The sequence below is a fragment of the Drosophila pseudoobscura genome, chromosome 3 (assembly GCF_009870125.1).
Source record: "Drosophila pseudoobscura strain MV-25-SWS-2005 chromosome 3, UCI_Dpse_MV25, whole genome shotgun sequence".
Classification (NCBI taxonomy): Eukaryota; Metazoa; Arthropoda; class Insecta; order Diptera; family Drosophilidae; genus Drosophila; species Drosophila pseudoobscura.
In genome coordinates, this window is record NC_046680.1 from 3,239,714 (window position 1) to 3,250,400 (window position 10,687).

Sequence of the window (10,687 nt, forward strand, 5' to 3'; positions counted from 1 at the left end):
AAAACGACACGGAGTTTTGTCGTCGTACTGTCCTCCTTTAGGACACAGTGATGAGGCAAGAAATATTTGCAGAGGCTACGGGAATCAGGGTTGACTTGGTGCATATGATGCAAATCAATATACTCCCTCATAAAGGCGGAATACCGCTCCTTGAGTGTAGGATTACGCTCCAGTTTTCGCTCCAGACTGATGAACCGTCGATAAGCCTGAGCATAAGATTCTCCCAAACGATCAGAATTGTTATTTAGCGGTAGACGAACTGCATACTCCCCGGATGGCAACCGTGAAAGGTGGCTTACGAAATGTGCTTCACAATCGTCTTCTTCTTTGGTATTCAACCCAGCCTCCACACAATCCTCGACTTCCCAAAACATACGAAGAGTTTTATCCAACCTTGCTTCCATCTCAGCTATCGAATCTGGACAATTGTGCGTGGCCAAAAGCGCCGAGCTTGATACCTTCTGTCCACCACCAGATACGATCCACCCAAGCCGGGTCTTCTGCAGAAGAGGCAGTCCATCGGTGAGTTTGATTTGCCCTACGCAGAGGAGATCATAAAAAACGCTCGCACCAATGAGAAGATCAACCCGTTGAGGATTGAAAAATGCAGGATCAGCGAGCTGAATGTTAGATGGAATACGCCAATCGGATACATTTACTGCCATACTTGGTTGAGAATCGGTAATCGTGGGGGCGATGAGAGCAGTAAGTGTAGTTGTGTAAGCAGAGGTGCGAGAATGCATACAAATGCTTATGGTGGATCCCTCAGTAGAAACGCTGGTATCGCCCAGCCCAGACACAAGTGCAGACGATTGAGTTCTCCTAAGCTGAAGCTGCTGGGCGAACCTGGATGTGACGAGATGCAGCTGCGATCCTGAATCTAAGATGGCACGACAAGGAACTAAAACGCCAGACCGATTCTTCACGAGAACCACGGCTGTAGCCAGAAACACGACATCAGAGTGAAAACCTTGGGCAGCAAGAGAGGTAGACGAAGGTAGAGACGAGCTGCTAGCAGAATTTTGAGCAACGGAAAGAGTGTCCGGTTGAACGGCCAGATCGGGAGGAGTAATACCTGGGCAGCCTTGTGTTGTGGGCTGCATACTAACGAAGTGCAACAAACTATGATGCCTACCGCCGCATACTCGACATTTTCCACTATTGCATGCGCGGGTCCGGTGCCCCGGTTTTAGGCAATTGAAGCATAGGGAAAGCTTCTTCACTTCTTTGTGGCGCAGCAACGGTGATAGATTTTCGAATATCTTGCACGAGTATATTCCATGGCCCGCTGAGTGGCAAAAGACGCATACAGACGGGTCGGCGGAAGAGTTGGAAGCTACAAACGTTTTCTTAACATGCGTATATGAATGGTTTTTTCCCACCTGATCGCTACTAGCGTATGTCGCTGTAGCATATTCCAATCGCTCCATTTTCTGGCAGCGTTGCTGCAAGAATTCGAAGAATTCCTCTGCGGTAGGTATAGCATCCGACGATGTGTGCTCCTCCCATTTGGTTTGCGTCTTCGAATCCAACTTCTGCAGCAGCATGTTGATAACCATGAATCCCGAAATCTCCTCAGCAGTTCCCAATGTCTGCAACGCTCGCATGTGTAAATTGACTGCATCCGAAAACTCCCGAAGCCTTTTAGCAGAAGGCGAGTCTACCCTCTTTAGCCCAAGAATCTTCTTGATGTGTGCCTGGAAAACAAGTCTTTTGTTATTAAAGCGTTTATTAAGTATATCCAGAGCCGCACGATAATTGGCACTGGAGAGCTCCAACGATCGAACCGAATCCAAAGCCGCATCAGCGAGGCAAGAGCGAAGGTGCTGGAACTTCTCGATGTCACTGAGATCCGCATCCGCTTCAATCACAGATTTGAACATTGCCATAAAATCCGAGAACTCGACGTATCCACCAGAAAACTTCGGCACCTTCAGCTCAGGAAGTCGCTGCTTGTGAGCCATGATGATGGTACTATGTCCGGAATGGCTTGGCAGAGTCGTAGAATTGGCAGCGGCGTGTGACTGGCCTACTTCAACAGCAGCCAGCAACTCAGCTTTCAACGATATGAAAAGAGTATCGAAGATTTCGCGCAGCTCACTCCCAATCTCGTTTTGATCGAGAGCCTCCAACTCATTATGGGCCTTATTAAATTCCGCTCGAATTTCTGCCAACATATCAAGGCGCACCTCGACTTCCGCGGCGGTCAGCTTGTCGATTTTATTCCCCGCGAAGGATTCGCCATGCTTACAAAAGTTCTTAAGGTTACGGCTTATTTCTGCTGATTTTCTGCTGCTGCTTGAGTCGCGTCCGTATGCTGCTGTTCTCTCCTTTTCACTGCTTCGCTCTGTTCCTCTTCTTCTCTGTCCGCTGTTGATCTGCTGCTGTTACTACTGCTGTTGCTACTGCTGTTGCTGCTGCTGTTACTACTGATGTTGCTGCTCATCAGCTGTTCCTCTGCTGCTGTTATTACTGCTGTTGCTGCTCCCCGCTGCCCCTTCAATAGGCCAGCTGGCCCACTCCTTCTTACACTCGGTCATCCTGATTAGTCATCAGTCCCTGATGACAATGCGTCCTCGTTTTCTACATAAAAGCTCCATAGTTTCATGTTATCAATGCTTGTGGTCGTGTTGCTTGGTCCTTCGACGTCTGCTGCCTTCCGAACATTATAGCGTCCGCCTCGTTTCACGTTGGTTATTTCCTATGGCCCTAAGAATTCGCTGGCCATCTTTCTTCCGGTTACAAATTGTGTTCTACGTATGGCTACGAGATCTCCGACCTTGTATCCTTATTCGCATTTCCGGTTTTTATCGAACTGTTCCTTGTATCTGTCCTGGGCCTGCTGAATATTTTCTTTTGCCTCTTGTCGCATCTTTTGCCTCTCGTCTTCAATATTATCAACCATCTCTTTTTCTATTAGCTGAAGTATGTCGCTATCCGGTCCACAACGCATTTTTACCCCGATCATCAGCTCAAATGGACAACGCTTTGTAGACACGTGAACAGTACTGTTAATAGCCCTTTGAACTCGCGGTACGAACTTATACCATCTTCCAGGTTCCTCCGACGACAATTTGGAAATGATGCTCAGAATAGATCGGTTTACGCGTTCAATTTGTCCGTTTCCTCTTGGTACCCCTGTGGTGCTCCATATGTGTTCGATGTTCTTTTCCTTGACAAACTCCTCAAAGCTTGAAGATGTAAATGCTGCTCCACGATCGCTTACTATGCGTGCCGGATTACCAAATACATCAGACCACTCCCTTAACTTCTTGAGAACTTCGTCTGCTCCTGTTGTTTTTGTGGGATACATCCATACGAACTTACTAAAGCTATCAACCATTGCGAAGATGTACCTGTACTGCTTTGAAGTGGCATCCATAGGCCCAAGGTGATCCACGTGTATAGTATACAGCGGCTGTGATCCTTTGTCAATTTGATGCAGAAATCCCTCTTTTTTGCCAAGCTTTTTGTTGTAGATTATACATTTCATACAGTTTCCTATGATCTGAATTACTTTTCCTTCCAGATGTGGAATCCAATAGCTCTGCTGTACGGTATGCATTGTTTTCTGAGCGGCAAAGTGTCCTGCGTTGTGAGCGTCGGTTATTATTTCTTTTTCTAATGACTTCGGTATTGCCAGCAAGTCCGTGCCTTGCACCACTTTGTATACGAGACCAGCTTTCAACTTAAAGTTGTCATATGGTTTACTTTTCAAAATTTCGGAAACTGCTTTGATCATCGTATCCTCCTGCTGGGCTTTCTTAATTCTTGCTGTGACTTCCGAAGATACCATCATGACATCAATTGGGTACCTACTCAGGCAATCCACATGCTTCAGCCGTTCTCCTGGTCTGTGTTCCACTGCAAAGTCGTAGTCCTGCAAGTAGAGGACCCATTGGGCTACCTCCCGCGGAACGTCCTTCTTGCTTAACGTTTGCTTGAAAGCGGCGCAATCCGTTACGAGCTTAAAGTTGGTTCCAAGTATGTACTGACGAAATTTTTTGCACGCTAGGAAAATTGCTTTGGCTTCCTGTATATAGCTATGCTGTCGTGCTTCAGACTCCGAGGTTTTCTTACTCCAGAATAAGATCGGATGCAATTGTCCTTCGAGCCATTGTAACAACGCCGCTGCAAACCCGTCCTTTGACGCATCAGTGTGTATCTCGGTTTTTGCATTCCTGCGATAAAGTTTCAAGACCGGCTCTTTCACCAATGCTTCCTTTAATGTAGCGAACGCCTGCTGCTCCTCCAGACTCATTTTAAATGGGACATCTTTTCGCAGCAGATTGGTCAGTGGTTTGGCGATTAGCGAATAGTTTCTTATGAATTTACGGAAAAACCCAGTTAATCCTAAAAACGACTGCACAGCCTTTATGTTTTTCGGCATCGGGAACTTGCTGACGGCTTTGGTTTTCTCCAATCCAGGCTTGATTTCACCTCCTCCAACTTGGTGGCCCAAAAATGTAATGGTCGACTGCAGAAATCGGCACTTCTTCCACTTCATCTTCAGCCCGTATTCAGCTGCAGCATCAAAAACCTTCTTCAGCTTTTCCAGGCATTCGTCGGCGGTTTCAGCGTGTATAACGATATCGTCCATGTACAGGTCAAGAATGTTTTCATTTATAAGGTTTTGAAATACAAAACTTATAAAACGGATGAAAACTGCTGGCGAATTGCAAAAACCGAAAGGCGCACGGTTGAACTCAAAGAGGCCTTCCTTCGTTATAAACGCCGTATATTTTTTGCTGCTTTCTTCCACAGGAACGTGGAAAAACCCATTTTCTAAGTCCATGATGGTGAACACCTTAGCATTTTCCAGTTTTTCCAGCACCTCTTCAACGATTGGAACGGGAAAGCAATCTTTCAAGACCATCTTGTTCAACTGACGATAGTCCACGCAGACCCGGCTGCTCCCATCCTTTTTCTTGACAATTACAGTCCGACTGGCGAAATTTGATGATGAGCGTCGTATTATCCCAGCGTTGGCCCATTCATCGATCTGCTGCTTGACAACGTCGGCTTCGCTGATGGCCACTCGACTTGGCGAATGTCGAAACGGCGCTATTTTCTCGTCCGGTACGATCTTCAGCATGATCGGGCACACTGCAGTCTGCTTCTTTTCAGTAAAGTCCTGAATCATTGATAGGACGGCATCTCTGAACTGCGACGGAATGTTTATATCAGTATTTTCTTCGACCACGTTGTAAATACTTATCTGTTTGATGTCCTCAGTTTCCTCCCCCGGCAGGGGAGAAAACTTATATCCTCCTTGCGTTGACGTCATTGTGAACTTGGATATAAAGTCGTGTCCAAGCAACAATTCGCATCCGACGGCATGATCGGCCACCACAAGGAATTTGTGTGCCAGTCGCATTCCGTCGATCTCCACTTCTGCCGTAAACTGCCCAGCGGAGCGTGTGATGTTGTTTCCAAGTCCCCTCAAAGTTGACGAACTGGCTTGCAGATGGATACCACTCATTTTGCCGAACACTGACATCTTTAATAGGGAAACATCTGCACCGGTGTCTATGAGCCCCTTGACTTGCAAGTCGTTAATTTTAAGAGACTTCAGGCGTTTTTCCTCGTATGCAACGTTTACGGCAGCAGCACTCGGGCAATCCTTAGACATGTGTCCAGTCTGATTGCAGCGGAAACACTTTAATGCAGCTCGGCAATCCTTGCGTAGATGCTCCAGGGATCCACAATTGTAGCAGTGTTGCTTCCTTTCATATTTAGTAAAATTGGACTTCTTTCCGAACGGCTGTGAGACTTTTTGTTTCGGGGCAAAACCCCCATCAACCGCGAGCGTTCTTTCGTAGATTTCGTACTTCTCTCGCAGCTGCTTGTATGAGCTGCATCCATACAAGGTGTACTTATAATCCGTTTTCAAATTCAGTCCGTCGACAATGTATCGAATCACCGACTCCGTGTCTGTTGTCCCACGTGCAGCAATGCGTTTCATCTGTAGTATATATTCGTGAAAACTTTCGCCGGCAATCTTCACTCGCATAGACAATTGATTGTGAATTTGCGCACTGCATAAACGCTCACACTCAAACTCCTGTAGAAGTTGATGACGCAATTGGCCGTACTCATACACTGCTGTGGACTCGAGAAAAAAAGCGGCTGTACCTGTCATTTTTGCTCGGGCTTGCACGTATTTTTGTTTGTCATTTAGTCCGTATGCTTCAGCGTTTAGCTCGAAGTTAATAAACCACTGCTGTACCGACATATTTTCTCCGTTGAATTCTGGAATAATTTTGGCAAAATTTTCCACTACCAGCTTTGCATCATTTTTCTTGTCTATTTCATCTGCATTTATTTTCATCGAGAGCAGTTGAACCAGCTGTTGGAGCGTCTGTGTGTTTTCTTCTAGGAGTGTTGACCTCATCGCTTCCTCGTTCGCGTTTTGCTGGCGATTGATCCTGTTTTCTTCTGATCCACTTGGGCCTTCGTTTTTCTGCATATTCCCGGCTGGTGGTCCACTTGTATTTTCCATTATAATTCTACTGCGCAATACTCTTGTGGGCAGCCGGCTTGAAACAACCCCTTTTTCTCGGTTCTTCTTTTCACCCACTCGTTGTCTCGCTTCCTCTGCTTGCGGCTTCTGAGAGTCAAATGCGCAGTTTTTTTGCACCGAATTTTTTCTTTTCCGTCTCGCTTCGTCTGCTGCCGGCTTCTGAGACATGAGACACACAATTTTTGATTTTTTTTTTCACTTTACACAGGCAGTAGCCGTGGTTTTGAGAACCAATGAAGTGCACAAGCCTTGTGTATTCGAAGTTTTGAAACTCTTAACAGAGTCCAGATATTTTGTTTTGATGTCTGGGTTAAGATGCTCGGCTTTGATGGAGTGTAAAGCTATTGAAGTATATTCTGCAGTCATAATCGATGATAGCTTCTCCTTATTGTACTCATCTGTCTCGCTATTGCTATAAAACCAGTGGATCGCATCTCTTGGTGCTTCACTGCCGTGAACTATTCGGTCCCTAAGCAATTGAATATCTTCTGACGTCATTACGACCGATGCCATGTTATTTAGTGCGGTTGCAAAAGGTTGGTCATCTCGCTGTCGCATTATCTCTGTAAGTTCGAAAAACTTGAAGCCATCCCAGAGACTAGAGCCAACTATCGCACTGTATGGATTATGCGCTCCTGATGAGGATTTGAATATCCAACGATCACCTACTGGACATAACTGCCTTAGATCGCCAAACACGATAACAGAAATGCCACCGAAAGGACTCTCAGGCCTTGAAAATATTCGTTTTAGACGCATATCCAAATATGAAAACATTTTTTCACCGACCATAGAAATTTAGTCAATTATAAGAATTTTAAGATCAATAAATCTTGAACGCAAGGTATTTAACAAATCTAGACCCAATTGTTTAAAAGCATGGTTGGATTGATTGAGAGGTAAAGAAATCATTGAGTGAAGTGTGGCACCTCCAATACCAAATGCAGCTGTTCCTGTGGGAGCACACAGCAGAACTTTAACAGTTTCTGGGTTAGATCCTGGTCTAAACATTTTTCTGGGAACTTATTTCTGGAATCGCTAGAGCCCAAAACTCCTCAGCTATTGCCTCATCAACTACCTCTTCACCTTCCTCCCTATTCTCTTCGGCTTCCATGGCCCTCCTAAGCGCGTCTTCCAAATCTCCTAATGCATTGAATTTTTGGAAATTTGAATTTACCAAATCTTGATTATTATTATAAAGATCCTCGCAATTTACGCTCACTAAATCTTTCTCTTCATCTCTCCACGGATAAAACAGCATAGCTAATGCTCTAAAATATTTTGACCTATCTGTATTTATATTAAACCTCACATATTTTAAAATGGACGGCTTAGTTCTTTCCCTAATGAAACCACTATTATCGCGGAGAGGGATAAAAACTACTTGTGCCTCATTTTCTTCGTCATCTCTATTTTGGATAGTTCTTTTCCCGCTTTTAGAAAATTCATAATTTGCTGCAAAATCGGCTAGACACATACCGCTTCAGCAATCCTTTGACGAATATGTCAGTGGACTCCTGATGCATATTTTGTAGGATGCTTGTGGATTTGAGCATTCGAACTCGTTGCTCTGGAGGGAAAGTATTTACTTGAACACATTTGTTGCTGGTTCCGGACAACGGAATGCCTAGACAACAATATACTGCTTCCTGAGCAGATATCTCAGTGCCAGAAATAAATTTGTGACCAATATGCTGTAGCTTTTGTCTTATCGTGAAATTGCCCGCTTGAACTTCTTTTGCCGCCTCGGGCATAAGCTTTGAAATACCCCTTTGGGTTTTATTTATATAATTTATTATATAGCTACAGCATGCATAAGGGTCCAAAATTTATTGGATATCCATATTGGCCCTTTGCATTGAAATGATGTGTTTATTATAAGCATTAACGCAAATTTCAGCAAATGACCTTTTTAGAAAAATGTGTGGTTTCTTTAAACCAGAAGAAATTGCATATTTGTAGTCCTCGTAATTGAGGCTCACTTGTTCGTGCGAAAGAAAGTTCTCAAATATGCTCAAGTGATCAATCATATCAGAGGATTGATCAGAATTCAGTAGGTCTTGAATTTTCTTAAAATTTCCTTAGTTAAAATCAAGTTTTGGAGTTTCCTCCGGCAGTGGACTCAATATCTCCGTTTGGGGCATTGGAGGGTATGGAATACCGAATCTACAAACTTTTTTTCCACTTTTATTGGCTTTTTTAAGACATGACATGTCCTTATGCCAATGCTTTTGGTATTCAACATACGGAGCTATTTCAGAGTCTGTAACATCTACTGTAATATGTTTTTTAATGAAGGCTATAACTGTTGAAATTGACTCTGTACTGGTTAAGTACACTGCTGGGGCATCTTTCAGCCAAAACATGCCGTGAATATGGGGGGAACCTCTTTGTTGGAATTCAACACGCCAATAATATTTGATGACGAAGTTTTCCCCAAAAATGCCCTCCCGATTCCTCATAACTTTTAAAATCTCGCGATACCTATAATCGAAATACCTAGCACAAGTAACTGGATCTGCCCTGATAAGACGCTCCTTTTCATTGCTTCTTCTTCGCTAATGATCTCCCTATCTACGTTTTTTTTTGAGCAAAACAAGCAACTCTGGCCCCCGCGTTTCAGCAGCAGACAGAGTAATGAAAAAAGTCGGCAGGCCGAACTGACGAATCATGGCCATAACCTTCTTCTTTTCATCCTCTCAGTGAGCCGGAGACGATCGAAGAAGAACCCTATATCCCTCATCGTGGTTAATAAGCCCCCCTATGAAATTCTCATTAAGAGCGTTAGCTGCCGTTACTGCACTGGAAGTGCTCCGCTTACGTAAGCAGATTGAAATATTATTTCGAATCTTAATGAGTTCTAACTTCTTATAATTGAAGAATAGTTTGTCAGTTCTACAACCTCTCCTATCTACATTTCGAAGCTCTGATCTAACAATGGTTGTAAAACTTTGCGAAGATTGTCTTTCCGAGTCAATGTCTAGAATCATGTCGAGAGGTCGTTGGCCTTGACCTGGTGCGATTTTGATAATCCTATCATCAAATGGTTTGTTGTTTTCAAGCAGAGTTTCCTGACCTCCAGGGTTGAGCTCTTCGGCTTCTACTTCCTCGTCGGGATGGGCCGGCTCCGTATCTACATTCCTATCTCTATTCTGCATACTTTCTAAAAAGGCTGCGTCTGCTTGAGATGCTACGAAAGGAACAATATCGGATGTGAAACCAGAGATCCATTGCTCGTTAACTACAACATTATGCTTTTTATAAAAATCTGTGGTAACTAAATAACGAAGTGCTTCAAAAATTTTGGAAGGTCTAATGGTTTCAGCCATGAAAGCATGAAGATACTCTTTTCTGCGTTTGAGGTGGAGCTGAATTACCTGGGCTTCATGGAAAGCTCGTGGAAGCTCCTTCACGATATCGCTTACCGAAATAGGGACGTTTACCACTGCCCCTTTAATGGCATTTTGACCTCGCCCCCCAGGCAATATAGTCTTAATTATCATAAATGGAAGTCGAGGAGAAATCAGTCGTTCCTCTAATGGAGTAAGCCCCTTTAAGCAGTCGGGCAGCATGGGGAAATCTAATTCATTGAAGAAAAGCTTAGGCTTTATACGCTTCTTAATGTTGCTATGACATGTTCTGCAGAATTTTAATGTTGGACAATCAGAAGGGAATTCTAAAAGGCTTTCAAGAGCGAAAATGTCACCACTAAACTCGCAATCACTTTCTAAAAGGACGCGAGGAATCTTACAAATTTGTTTGGGGAACCACAGGCCTTTGCAAGAAAGGCAAACCTGATCAGGACCCAGCTTTACATTCCTGTTATAAACTACTTTCAGAGCTTCTAGGCCACTAAGCCTGATTCTGGGTTCTATCTGAGCCCTATCTTCCTGGGAGATATTTGCTCGTTCCTGCTGCATTCGGGAGGCGTTTCTTAAATTTTGCTCAACTCTATTGCTGCTATCGCTCCTATATTGGCTAACTCTTTGACTAGCCGTTCTGGCAGCGTCAATTTCTAACTGACGTGCTGCGGCACGAGCAGCTTGGCGTGCCAGAGTGTCTCGCGCTCGCGAGATTCGCCTACGATCTACTAAGGTCCTTTCTTGTACCCTGCGAACTCTATCCTGCTCTCTTTCTAACATACGTCTCCTTTCATTATTTAAA

At 44.3% G+C, this 10,687-nt stretch overlaps 1 long non-coding RNA gene across 1 annotated transcript; it reads left to right on the plus strand.

Annotated features, from left to right (window-relative positions):
* Positions 1-8,397: 8,397 nt before the first annotated feature.
* On the plus strand, positions 8,398-9,986 carry LOC117183628 (uncharacterized). The gene is made up of 4 exons (XR_004468755.1): positions 8,398-8,673; positions 9,227-9,344; positions 9,409-9,569; positions 9,695-9,986. It is a non-coding gene; the product is annotated as an uncharacterized lncRNA (long non-coding RNA).
* Positions 9,987-10,687: the final 701 nt, after the last annotated feature.